Below are 13,881 nucleotides of genomic sequence, written 5' to 3' on the forward strand. Positions count from 1 at the left end.
GTACAAAATAAGCTAACAAGGGCTAAAAAAGCTCCCGTCGTGGCTATGGTGTAAAAAGTGAGGAAATTCCGATTAACAAAGAAATCTGCATTGATAAACTGTCTTTTATGCAGAACCTCTCCAGGCACTTACAGTGCTCTAATATGCAGAGCTCAGGGAAACCAGTCCAAAAAGCTTCAGACAGTTGTACCGGGGAAGAGGGGAGCTTGATCTAATCATAAGGCAGGGGCTTTGGGGCACAATTAACAAAGGATAGGGCACCTGCCAGCTCATGTTTTGGTATCTGGTGGAGAAAGACTTTATAATCTTGTGCCTTACTTCATCTCATTGTGCCAAGCAAAATCTATCGCTCTACCTAGGGTACAATAGCGCACATCCTATGCTTCATGGACCCTGGCAATATCTAGGGAGAACTTGGTAACATTAGCATGGTCAGAGCCTTATCTTCATGTGTCCTTTCTTGTTTTAGAGTCATGATGTTCCAGCATATATAGTGTGTGTGTGTGTGTGTGTGTGTGTGTGTGTGTGTGACACACACACACAAAACGGACAAACTCACTGGAATAGTTCATAACACCCTCGCTATTGGGGCTGTGGTAGAGTTTGCCACATTTAGATATAATTTAGTTTATTATACTATGTTCATGATACAATGGTCCCCATTAAAATGTCACTGGTGAACCTCCGACTCTTTTTCTTTTTTGAAGTGTGAGGAATACCAGACCGTCCCATTGACCACTGTATGTGTACCACTGGCAAATGCTGAGGGGATTTAGGCAACCACTGTGATACAAAGGTTAGTCAATAAAGAGAACAATATATTTTCACAACACAACACTTGAGATCTTTATAATATCACATTTTAAAGGAAAATAGAATTTACTTAGACTAGATCTCTTTATTAGTAATAGTTGCTCTTACAGGCCCTGTTGCACTAGGTGCTGTCCATATAGAGATATTTCTTGCCCCATGGTGCTAAGACACTTAGATGAATTAAACATTGGGTATGAGAAAGAAACACCATTATCCTCCTTGTACAGAAAGGAAACTGAGGCATGGGTCGTCCAAGTGACTTACCCAAGGGCCACACAGAAAATCTCTGGCACAACAGAGACTTTAATCCAAATCTTCTGAGTCTCAGACCCACGTCTTAATCATAAAACTACTTTTTCTGTCATATAAGTGATAAAATATCTATTTCAGATTCATACATTTCTTAGGTGATAATGAACATGTATTGTGCTCCCAGTAAGGAAAAATGAAATCTTTCTCTAGATGCATTTAGAACCTTATGTGTTTCATATGAAACGTAGGCGTTGCCTCCTCCTAGCTCCTTGAGACACTGTGTGTATTTGTAGTCTTTCAAAAGTCTCACTTTTTTCCATGGGATCAAATGGACATCTCAGCTGGACTCATGCTGTCACCCAGTTTTGACAGCTGGTTTGGAGTCCTCCTTTTTTGGAGTAAATCTCCACAATGTGAAAAACAAGTAAAAGAAAGCCCAGATGCAGTTGAGACAGACTGTCTGATATTAGCCAAGTTGAGCTTTGGCCGATAGCTCGAGAGAGAACCCCTTTGTGCTTCGAGCCAGGGGATTTTCTGTGGGTAGTGTTTAGAACACTGTTAAAATGGCAAGTTGTTCTTTTCCATGTGGAAGTGTCACAGCCAGGGCTTTGGGTAATCCTCACCAGTGGTCAGAGCAGTGGCACGGAGAAGCCAGGAGCTACATTGAAGATCAGAACTGGAATCAGGAACCAAGGGTAGAGTCAAGGTTCAGAGCCAGGATAAGGAGTTGTAAAGCAAACTGGGAGGCAGGTTGCTCAGACAGCTGGTGAGGGGAGTCGATTTTGTTTATGTACACTTCCTGGAACTGGGCTCAAATAGGGCACCTGGGCCAATTGGAGCCCACGAGGGAAGCTACCAGTTCTGCTTTTTGAGGTGGCATTTCCTGGTGTGTTTATCTCCAAGGGATCTATATTACAATGTGCTCAACCCTACCATGGCTTCTGGGAAGCAGCACAACAGTTTATTGTCCATCCTGCACCCTGCAGACCTTCAATTGGGGATTTCCTAAGACATGCTTGCAGGCTAGTATGCTAGGTAGGCAAGCATGCAATCTCTGTTCTCAGCGGCAGCATGGAGCAAGGTGGGTTGAGTTGTCTCTGCTTTCGGGGGCAGCCTTCTTTGTCTCCTGATTTGAATTCTTGCATGCTTAAGGTTCTGAATTCTAGGAAATAAAGTTGTATTGCATTTCAACCTTCCAACAAGAATATTTATGTTTTAGGAAATTTCTCTGTGTGTCTCCCGCAGGCTGCAGTTTTTCAAAGGAGCTCAAGGGATTTATGTATCTTAGTCCCCACAGACTCCTTTTAAAGTCCAAGCTATGGTGATGATCACATTTTCTATTTATATTTCATTTTCCTTTTAATAAGTAACTCCCCCTAAACATGTATTTTTTATTTTTATTTTTTAAATAAAGGGCACCCTTTCTTTTTGAATAATTACAAAATGCATTCCCGAGAAGGAACATAACATATATCAGTTAAACATTTCAAACCCATTGTGCTTCTTAAACTATTGCAGGGAAAGGGACAGGAATCCCACTTCTCTCTAGTGGTCAGATAATGAGCAACCCAAGGGCTTTTTCACTGAAGCACAAGGTTGGGGTATTTTTTTTTCTGTCCAGTAAACCCACAAATTGAAATGATCCACGGAATGCTTCTCTGAGTTGTTCACAAAAATAATTATGTGATTGCTTCTGATACCATGTCATTTCTTTGCTGAAGCTGATGCTATTATGGCCATAAACTACTACAGCATAACAGCTGTTTATCAAAATATTCATGGAGATTTTCTGTGACGGGAGAAATGTGCATACTTGTAATACAGTTTCCATGGAAAAAAGATGCATGTTCTTAGATTTACTCAAAATGATGTCGTACATTTCTAAAATTGACAGAACTAGTTCAGTATATTATCCATAATAAAATAAGAACTGTGGTATTTAAACACTAATTTGGTGCATATCAATTTGCATGGAAGGACTTTAAGATATTGCAAAACATGTTTTTATAACAGACTATGGCTGTTATAACAGACTATATCCCAGTCTTGAATAAAGGTCATTATCAACTTGCAGTGTGTCATAGTTTGTATCTACCCACTTTAACAAGTAGATGTTGCACAGCATTTTTGATTGATATTTAGGATGATTTGGAAATCTAAAAAAGAAAAAAACACACACGCACTAGTACAGTGCTCCCAAAACACTGGGAATTAGAGCCAGGAATGTACCTATGGTTTAGGGTAAGGAGTAATAATGAGCACACATAACAATAAACAACCATGATGTGAAGTAGACTGTAAGTCATTTGCACCTTGAGATTTTCCTAGAATCTGTGCCCGTAAAGAAATGTGGTAATACATTCTTGCGCTTTTTGCCAAAATAATTTCTGGTACACAAGATTTTGCTTTGAGGCAATCAGAATTCCATAACATATTTAGGAGATCGGAGGGCAGGGAGCAAAGTCACAAAAAACCACACTAATTTGGAGCCATAATTCACATTCAGATTACCCTCGATCATAAATTGGTCCTGTCGCTTTCACAGCTGATATTACAATAATGAAATCTTCTCTAAGTAGTTAAAATTGTTTTATTCAATAAGAAATCATCTTTGATCATTTTGGAAGCACAAAATGAGCTCTCGTGTCTGCTGGCCAATTCCTGTAAACTCTCTCTTAGCCCGTGCTTTCAACACATCAGTCAAAAAGAAAAATGTTTCCCTGCTTTGGTTTCTTTTTCCTCCTTAGGGATATGCATTATTACATGTAGGCACCTTGGGTAGCAAAATGAAGGTTAACTTTTCCCAAGTGCCCATGAAAAAAAGAGTGCTTTTGTATCTAATGTTCCATTCAAAGAATACTTTTGTGTGGCCTTACTCAGAACTCTAGCTTTAGCTTGAAGAAATCTGTTTGATAAAACTTATCTAAGAGTTAACTTTTTAAAAAAAAACATTATCTGTACTTTATCTATTTATTTATTAGTATTACAGCTACTTTGAGGCATAATTGGGTTAGGTACTCTTTAACCCTACAGTAACAGACAGTTCTTGCCCTCAATACTTACCCTCTAAATAGATAACACAGACAAATGGTAGAAAAAGGGAAGAGATGTTACTTCCATTGCAGCTGGGGAACTGAGACAGAGAGATTAAGGCATTGCCCAAGGTCACACAAGGAGTCTGTGGCGGAGACAACAATTGAATTTCTGTCTCCTGAGTCCCCACCCTGTGCCTTATTTACAAGGCCTTCCTTCCTTCCTTCCATGTCTGAAGTGCCATCTACTTGATTTATGAGTTGGCCATGTGCTTTGCATTGCATAGCAATAATTTCCACCTACTGTAGGGACTCAGGCAATTTACAAATCAATTGTTTGCTGTGCTATTTCGTAAGAAGTTTTGTACCGAAGCTGTCTCTTTCTGTCTAAATTTATGGACTTGTGCTGAAAGGAAATTTAGAAGGCAACAGATTCTTAGTAAAATGTTGTTAGCTCCGTGAAAGGTAGAATGGTCAATAACATTCTCTATGCTTCAAGTCCCCAAAACAAAAGGGAAATTTATCCTCCTCCACTGAGACATAAACTAGTCTACTTTTAGTCATTTATCTGCAAAGTTGATGCTCACCATAGTCATTCATCAAACATTTTTGTGGAGTGATTCTGGCAAGGCCTCTTGGCATCAGCCTTTGAAATTCTAAGAGCTCTTGCATCCTCCGGGAATGGGGTGACTCTCTTCTTATTGCACATCTGGAAGGAATGTTGCTGCCTTTCTCTTTCAACATGGAGACTTTTTAAGATGGTCATTTCACCTCTGAACTATCTATGTTAGTATCTTGAAATGCTAAAGACTTGATAAAAATTGAACAGAAAAAATATTAACTATTTTATGAAAAACTTCTTTTCCCATAGTCCAGTGTGTATGGCTTAAAGAGAAAGTAGCCATCATGTGTGACTGTCATAATGAAGAGAGCAGGTAAAGTGATACTAAAAATGCTGTATCAAATGTCTGCAATAATGTCATCATTGACTTTGGTACTTTGACAGAATAAGTTGATCGGGGCGGGGAAGGAAAGAAAACATGTTCTGTGATTTATTTAGGGTAATATACATTAACCCCATTGTGCCATTTGGGGTCATCACTAATATTTATTTAAGTGGAGAATAAATATCCACTCTTGTTGAGTGCCATCAATCTTTTTCATTCTCTACAAGGATTTATAACAAATACGACCAAAAAGTGTGTTAAGTGTTGGCTTAAGAATGTGTATACAAGAAAAAGGTATAAAGTTGTGTATACCGAGGACCTGATTCTGCAGTCAGACCTGATTCCAATTCCTCATTTGTAAGTTATCTTAAAAAATGAAAATTGGCAGAGTATATTCCCATAACAACCGTATCTCTGACCTGCAATAGTAACTGGAAGGATTTGAGGAACCATGAAGGTATGTAAAATCTCATGTTTCACTTTTTATGTAGTAATGTAGATACTATGAAACCGTTGAATGATACTATTATAAACGTTGAATCATTTCAGCTCTCATGCATAGTAATGTAAATCAAGAAGAAAAAAAAAGTGCAAAACGCTACAAATCAAAAGTTTCCTAGTGATCCTCCCAGTTAACATAGACCTACCACTCAAAAAGCAAGTGTGAGGTCCACACTCCCTCTCAATTGCTAAAAATATTTGTTTTTGTTATCAAACAAGCTGTAACTAGATAAAGACTATGCTCCCCATCCAGCAAAGCACTAACACTTGAACTTAATTTAAAGCATACGCTTGAATTCTGTTAGCAAATAGGAATAGACTTAAGCATGTGCTTAAAGGATTTACTCCAGCAGGGCCTATGTATGTAATAAAGGCCTATGTTGTTCGGAACTTTTCAGTTGTTGAAATCTAGCAAAGTTTGAATTTGGAGTGAGATCTCAAAGACAAATGACGAAGGGCAAAATGCCAACAGGAGATGCATTAATAATCCATAATAAAACATTGGTAGCCAACCAATTTGGGACATTAAAGGAAATAATGGCTTTAAATTATCCAATATTTCGAGCACACTCGGTTCCATCAATAAGTACAGGAACCATTAAACCAGATTTTTAATGTACAAGGAAAATAAAATCCCTAGATATCTTATTTCAGTTCAGCTACAGCTTTTTTAGTTTTAATTGTACAACACAATTCAGTCTATTATAAAATATTATTGTACTTTTGTGGCTAATTTTTAGAATTACAAATTATTAGCTACTTGCTGTGGGTTGAACAATCTTTAGATTATATATCTTTCATGACCAGGATTGTCTCTGTCTGTACAGCCCCAGTACATTCTGTATTGTGGCCTTTAGATGCTACCATAATATAAATATTACTGCCAATAATTATGGTCCAAGTAATTTTATATATATTTCTATTGTCACGCCTCCCATTTAACTCTGCAGCCTTGGAATTATGCATGCTAGGGTCCATGGAACTGAATATGAACACTCGTGGGTCTCAACTCCTCACTGCAAAAGGCCTAGGCATTCTAAGTACTTCACTGGCTTGCCAACAGGGATTTTCTGTACAAGAAGTTGTGGTGGCAATGTACATTAAATTTTGTATGTAGAGGTGGGTGGCATTGGGATAAAATTTGCATATAAAGTTTGAGATTTGAGGCTGAATCAGAGTTTGGATCAGATTTGCTGAGGTCCAGGCATATTATGTCTACCACCTTCTCCTAACTGCCCAGCCGGTTGCCAGGTCAAAGAAGGAGATCAAGCTGATTTGCATGATTTGACATAGAATATTTTTACCCAGTAGAGAGTTCCTTACCATTATATCCTTTTGGCCCAAAAGGTTTTAATGTTTTCATTTTCCTTCACTAACCTTATTCTGAAACACTTTCACCATTAGGGTTGCCAGATGGTTTAACCAAAAATACCAAACAACTCCCCTCCCCTACAAAAAAAACACATAGGAAAAAAATTTCTGGTGGGGGGTGGGAGAGGGAGACCAAAGCTGTTGAGCAATAAATAAATAAATAAATAAACCAGCATAGCTCCTTTCAGTGCATACAGTGTCAGAATAGGTATAGGAAAAAGGGAGAGGTTGAGCAGTAAGACCCAGGGAAGGCATTGCTTCCCCTTGCTTCAGGTCTTTAGGCTTTTTGCCAGTGGCCATCTTGTTTTATTGGTCGAGTCAGAAGGTAGCTTCCCTGTGGAACCAGGTAAACAGGGATCCGGGGGGGGGGGGGAGAGGCTGGGCCCAGTTGCTGAGTGTGTCGTAGGGTTGCCAGGTGTCCGGTATTTTTGCCTCCTGGCAGGAAAAAAAACCCAGAGAATACCAGACATTTTAGGTGTCCAGTATTTTCTGATTTTTTTTTACCAGACAGGAGGTGAAAATACAGGACTTGTCCAGGTCAATACCGCACATTTGGCAACCCTATTCACCATGGCAGAGCCAATTGAAAATGACTGGAAACTATTGATGGGATGATCTAAAGTTAAGATGGCCGTCCCTATTCTAGCTAATATTTATAAAAGGCAAATGACTATAGTTCACATTGAATTTTATGAATAAATATGAGCATTACTAAGTATTCAATAACCCATACAATAAGTGGTTGTTTTCTTTATTCAACCAGCTAGGGGGAAACTTTACCTTAAATGTCTATTTCAGCTCCACCAAAAACATTGTCCAAATACTTTTAGATTATTGGTTATTGCAGTGAAGAAAAACACGGTAGCAGTGGGTATTTATTTATTATTTTCCAAATAAATTATTTCATCTGATGTTTGGTAGTCTGAACTTTAACATTGTTCTCCTGTCTAGTGAATTGTATCATTTCTCAGACTTTAGACAGAGCTGTTAGAGAGATTGACTGAAGGGATCAAAAATTGGTGAAATTTTGGTAGTTATATCTGGCAGTGAATAGACAAATAACCCATATTAGCTCCAAAGAAAAGGAATTATGTAGTGTATATCACTGAGCATTTCTCCTGCTTTCCAAATGTGTTGGTCATAAAAGACCTGAATAAATTGAACATTTTGCAACTCAGTATGTGTTGCTTCAATGTCCACATAATTTAAAACCATCCCACAACCTATTTAGAGAGCTGTTTTCATAGAATTGTTTTCATAGTGTTGGCACTAAAAGTTAGTTCTGATTGGAAGTTGAAACAAATGGTGAAAAAGCCATCTTTACAACAAAAGAGCATTGATATAAACATTGGTTTCCACTCTTCTGATAGGTTAGCAATTGTTTCGGTCATGGGGAGAAAGTATCTTCCCATTTGTACTACAGATTTCAGAGGCATCCTGTAATCACTTGAAGAATGTAATGATTAAAACTTCCTTAAGAGTTATCCTATTGTAGCTTTCTGAGAGACGTTAGGCATTTACTCACATGGCATGTAACATGAAATTCAAATCAAACAATGAAAGAGATGTGATTTGTTTCTCTGATACATTCAGCTGGGTATAATTCCCATAAATACTAAAGCAAATGGAAGGAAAGAAGTAGGATAATATCATGACTAGCCTATATTTACTGTATATGTTCCATAGAGAGTCAGATATCATAGTGATAGGTATAGTAAATGAACTTGTATATGATACAGAGCAAATCACTTAGGTACCTCTGAAGCTGGATTCAAAAAAAAAAAAAAGCCCATAAAAGAATAATAAAATAATTTATCAATACTCATCAGGACGAAACACTTACTTTAGCAGTTTGATCGTTATTACTTTCCTGCATACTTCTTTCTACACTCATTCATACAATTATTTCAGGGACTGCCCTTGTTAGCATGGAATCGCTACTTAATCTTTAATCAGAATGCTTCTGGCCTAGTTCGCTCTTGTAATAGGGGATGAAAGATATCCTCATATAGTTTATGCTGTCCTTTCTCCTCTGAATCCTGTTGACCACTTATTTTAGCATTAGTGCAGGACTTAAGTGGTGCCTTCAACCTTTTGTAGAAGCCTTTTAGTCTGAGGTAAATATGACCCATGTGCTATAGATTATACTAAAATAGGTGAGATTGCGAACACTAGTGAGTTCAGAGAAATAACACAGAGGGACCTACAAGGGCTAAAAATAACAGCAGAAAATAACAATGTAATTCATCTTGGGAAAATACAGACTAATCTGTAGGGGTGGGTCAATAAACCAATACAGAGACATTCAGCGAGTGTGACAAATGTAGAAAAATAGATATGCTGAAAGAGGCCTATTGATAAGAATGATAGTGGATAAGAAATTGAGCTTGCAATATGATAGTGAAAAGGGGCTGATGTAATTGGAGGGGAGCATGTGCAGAGTATCAGTCCTCGCCACAGGAAGTATAAAGTCCTTTTGTATATGGCTTTAGTGGGTGACCATGTTTTGAATATTTTGCTCCTTTGTGGATATCGCCATACCTGAACGGTATTGACAAATTGTAAGGATATCAGTGTAAATCAACAATAATAATTAGGGCTCTAGAAGGACTGATTTATGCAGAAAAACTAAGAACTAAATGCTGCATGCTTAATATAATATGATTAAGCAACAGTGAAGTGTGTGTGTTTTGGGGAATGTCTAAATGGCAACATTATTTGGAAGTAACTAGCGTTATTTTGAAATAATTTAGTCCGCGTCTACACAACAGGCAGTTATTTTGAAATAATATTGAAATACTGTCAAACTGGAGGACTTCTTACTCTGACTCCTATAACCCTCATTGTACGAGGAGTAAGGGAAGCTGGAGGAAGAGTGCTTTATTTTGAAATAAGTGCTGTGTAGATGCTTCCAATATTGAAATAAGCTATTTAGAAATAAGCTACAGCTCAATTTGCATAGCTTATTTCGAGTTAAACCCTGCTGTACAGACGAACCCTTGGTGAGCAGTGGTCAAAGCTAAGTGCCTGTGTATTTGAAATGCATTTTATAAAGAAATGTAGAGAGATGGAAGAAGAAGGGAAATGTAGGCTTAATATTAGGACAAAAGAACTTCCTGGCAGTGAGGTCTCTATTAGACTGTGGGATAGTCCCCAATGTGAGTGGTAGAGTCCACATTGCTTAGCACATTAACAAATATACAGAACAAAATACTGGAAATAAATGTTAGGAAACAGTTGGCACTAACCAGGGGATGGACTACTGTACTTTGTACTGGGGATTTACTTTGTACTGTGTCAACTTTTTCTTAAAGATATGATCCTGGACATATATCATTCGTTTGTGAAGGTGCAACCTATAGGAACTGATCTCTCTCTTCTTTGTTATTATTTTCTCAAAATTTCTCATTCACTCTTCACTACAGATTTTATATCCTAAACTCAATGACAACAGTAAGTGTTTAATGAGGATGCTCCTTTAGTCTTTTCTGACCTTTTATGTATTTGTTTTTATTCATTATTTGGTAGTCACCTAACTATTGGCATACCAGCAGTCATGAAAATCAGCTGTTTAATGATGATAAATGTAAGCATGGAGGCTAATTAGTTCAATTTCAAGAAAGCAAATTTTAGAGAATTAAGAAACATGGTAACCACGCTGCAGTAAGACAGAGAAGTAAAATGAAGGGTGGTAAATGTCTAAAGTATTCTTGAACGCTCCATGGTTCAAGAAAGTAAACCCATCACCAGAGAGATGTCAGTAACTGTAAGGCACTAGTGAGATCATTTTGGCTTTCAGTAATAACCACCTAATTTCCAGAAAAAAATTGGGAGGAATTTAACAACAACATAATGAGGAACCAAGTGGAAAGGACTTAGGTGGAAAGATCCAAATAATTTCCTGTGTATCTGACTAGCCAATGACAAAGTGGGACTATAACTCTAGGGTGATTGTACAATGGGATTTTACAAAGCAATGGGAAGAAATTCTGGAAAGGAAAATAAGATTAAATATTGGGAGGAATTGCCCAGTATTTTGTTCTTTTAGATGTGAAAATAGCCTTTTAAGATTTTGGTCGAAACCCCCAACCTTGCACAAATAGTTTAAAACAGCATTGGGTACAGGGCCCAGGAAAGAGGATTGCACAAATTAGAACTGAGTAAAATCCAACCTAACTGAACAAGCAGCTACAGAGAAAGTTTTAAGAAAATGTTTTGAACAGCTATGTTTATTGGTAAATGAATGTTAATGGATAATTCTCCCCCTCCCCACTTCTCATCTATCAGCAATGGGCAGTGAGCATTGGTGAAAATGGTAAGAGATTTTAGAATTAGTTTCTTTTCCTCTATGGTTAATTTCCAGGTTAGAGTTAATTTTGAGGTGTAGTCAAGATGTAGGTTTTTTTTTTAGGGTTACAATGATGAATTCTATATAAACTGGAATTTGTATCAATATATAGTAATAGTTTGTATGAACAAACTGGAACCTGTCAGGATTCAAATAGTTCTGAATTCATAAACTATCGTGACTAGCAGTCTGTGTGGTTCTTCAATAAAACTAGGATTTCAAACATACATTGCTGAATCATTGATATCTCATGTAGGTTTTAATGAAATTTTGGTTTCGTTTGAGCCTTTCTTTCCATTGGATAGAATGGCCACAGCGATTTGCATTTAACATGTTCATGGCAACATACTGTTTGAGTTTTGTGCTAGGGCTTGTTCAGTGTTTGCCTATGTTTCTATTTAATGCTCTCCATCCATCTTTCACATACATGATTTATAGGGAAGTGTTTATAACTTGTAACATAAAAAGGTAAAATGATTTATGATTAAATAATTTGTTTCTGAAGCTCTGGCTGAGCATGAAAGTATACCTTCAGATGAGACGCTGTTTACGTCACTCTAGATCCATATAAATCTTATGCTAGCCTTTAGTCATTGACTTTGCCTTAACCCCACGCTACTTCCGGTTTCAATTCATCCATTCTCAGCAACAGTGAAGCTCTGGGAAAATAAGTCTCTTGGTGTGAAAGGATTATTAATCATTCTGATTATATACAGTTCAAGCTTTCTTCTTTGTCATCTGGATGAATAGAAAAGTGTGGAGGTGAAAAAAACACCATATTCTGAAGGTTTCTTAGAGGCTATCCAAAACTTCAGTTCTTCTGAAAAAATCTAATATGAACCTTTGTGTCTCTGGTAAAATATAGTAAAGAAACACTTTTTTTAAATAAAAAAACCTCTTCTCCAGAGAGAAAGTATAAGTCCAAACCTTTTTTTCTTCTTTGGTTTCCTCTAAATATATTATGCTCTGCAGGTCAAAATGATTTACTTCTAAATTTTTGGACATCTGAGTTCTATTCTACTCTTGCCAGTGTGTTTTCAGCTGTGCCAAAACTGAGCAGGTCTCTGGTTCCTTTGTAACATCAAAACGAAGACATTTATCATTGAGATTTATCATGGGACAGCCAGCCAGATGGTTTGGGTATTTTAAAGGTGAACTGTTTGGGTCTTGATTAGCTCATGTGATCTTTTAGTTAAAGACAACTAAATCAGCTGCTCAGTGGAAAACCCTTTTTCTTCCTGTTAGTAATGCAGAAAATATTAATGTAATGGCAGATGTGGCATAGATTGTCATTGCAGAAAGAAAACCAAGTCATAACCAATTCTGCTGATTGCATTCTAATTATAATGTGACCTCCTACTGCTTTACATAGAGGCAGTATTCATTTCAGATACACCGCTGAGAAACGTGCACAATATATGACCCTCAAAGGGGCAATTGAAAGATACAAGCTTGGAATTTTTTACTCGTACCAAAGGCCTTTCTTCTGCTAAGTCTGTGCTGATTGGTCTAGAAAAAATGCTCTTGATTATACATAGACCAGACTTATTGGGAACAGAGACCTATAGGCTTTGAAATATTTTCATTCAAATGATATTCAGATTTTAAGTCAGCATCAAGTGTGATATGAATTGATAATTGCAATGCACTGTGATGTCCAATGAAAGAGAGGCTAGGCTTCTGTCTGATTTCTTGTTAAGGGCAGAAGAATGTTCAACATTTGGGAAGTAACAGAGAGGTAGCTGTGTTAGTCTGAGCTTGGTAAAACAAAAAAAGCAGTCATTTAGCACTTTAATTAAAGACTAACAAGATGGTTTATTAGGTGATGAGCTTCCGTGGGGCAGACCCACTTCCTCAGATCATATTCTGAAAGTGAATTGGCATGACCATTATATAACAGAGGGATACAATGAAGAAGTAAACAAATTACACAGTAATGAATCAGCTACATAGCTTTCACAATTCACTTTCAGAATATGATCTGAAGAAGTGGGTCTGCCCCAAGAAAGCTCATCACCTAATAAACCTTCTTGTTAGTCTTTAAAGTGCTACATGACTGCTTTTTTTGTTTTAGCAAAGTTTGGGAAGTTTGTTACAAACAAGAATCCGAACATTGGCATGCTTATCTCGCCATCTATGGATGCTGAATCATTTGGGAAATATGAGAAAACCCTATTCTCAGGGTGAAATGTCTAGTACTTCCTGTTTTCAATCAAACTTGAAATATCAGGGGAATTATATTTTCTGTTATAATTCAGCCTCTGATCATTTCATAATCAGGAGGGTACAGAGAGGATATATATATATTTTTTGCATTATGTGAACCCTCCACTTTGTGTTCAAGATGTGTTGGGGATGGTGCCTTAACGTGAAGCTGGGATGAAGGTGGTATTGGTCTATTTTAAAAAAAATCATTTCTCTAATCTATTTCCCTGCGACGTAGGTCAGGACCATCCCAAGTCTGCTGGGGTTTAGTACACTTACAAGAAAAAGGTTTCTCTCAAATTGCAAAGAGTAACTAAAAGATAATGTATTTTACCTTGGTCAGACACTGGGGTGGGGAATGGGAAGAAAATCCCTACTGCCTCGATAGGAGCTTCAGGGGGTAGCCGAGTTA

At 37.4% G+C, this 13,881-nt stretch overlaps 1 protein-coding gene across 4 annotated transcripts in view; it reads left to right on the top strand.

The window, feature by feature from the left end:
* The window catches only part of LRMDA (leucine rich melanocyte differentiation associated), an 864,979-nt gene that overhangs the window by 750,777 nt on the left and 100,321 nt on the right, over positions 1–13,881 (top strand). For 2 of the 4 annotated variants that reach the window (XR_012905545.1, XR_012905546.1), the window contains one exon: positions 708–796. The exons of the other annotated variants lie outside the window; for them this stretch is intronic. The gene's annotated coding sequence lies outside the window, so the exon portion shown is untranslated. The remainder of the gene's footprint in view (positions 1–707; positions 797–13,881) is intronic. 4 annotated transcript variants of the gene reach the window in all.

This window comes from Pelodiscus sinensis, chromosome 8 (assembly GCF_049634645.1).
Source record: "Pelodiscus sinensis isolate JC-2024 chromosome 8, ASM4963464v1, whole genome shotgun sequence".
Taxonomy (NCBI): domain Eukaryota; kingdom Metazoa; phylum Chordata; order Testudines; family Trionychidae; genus Pelodiscus; species Pelodiscus sinensis.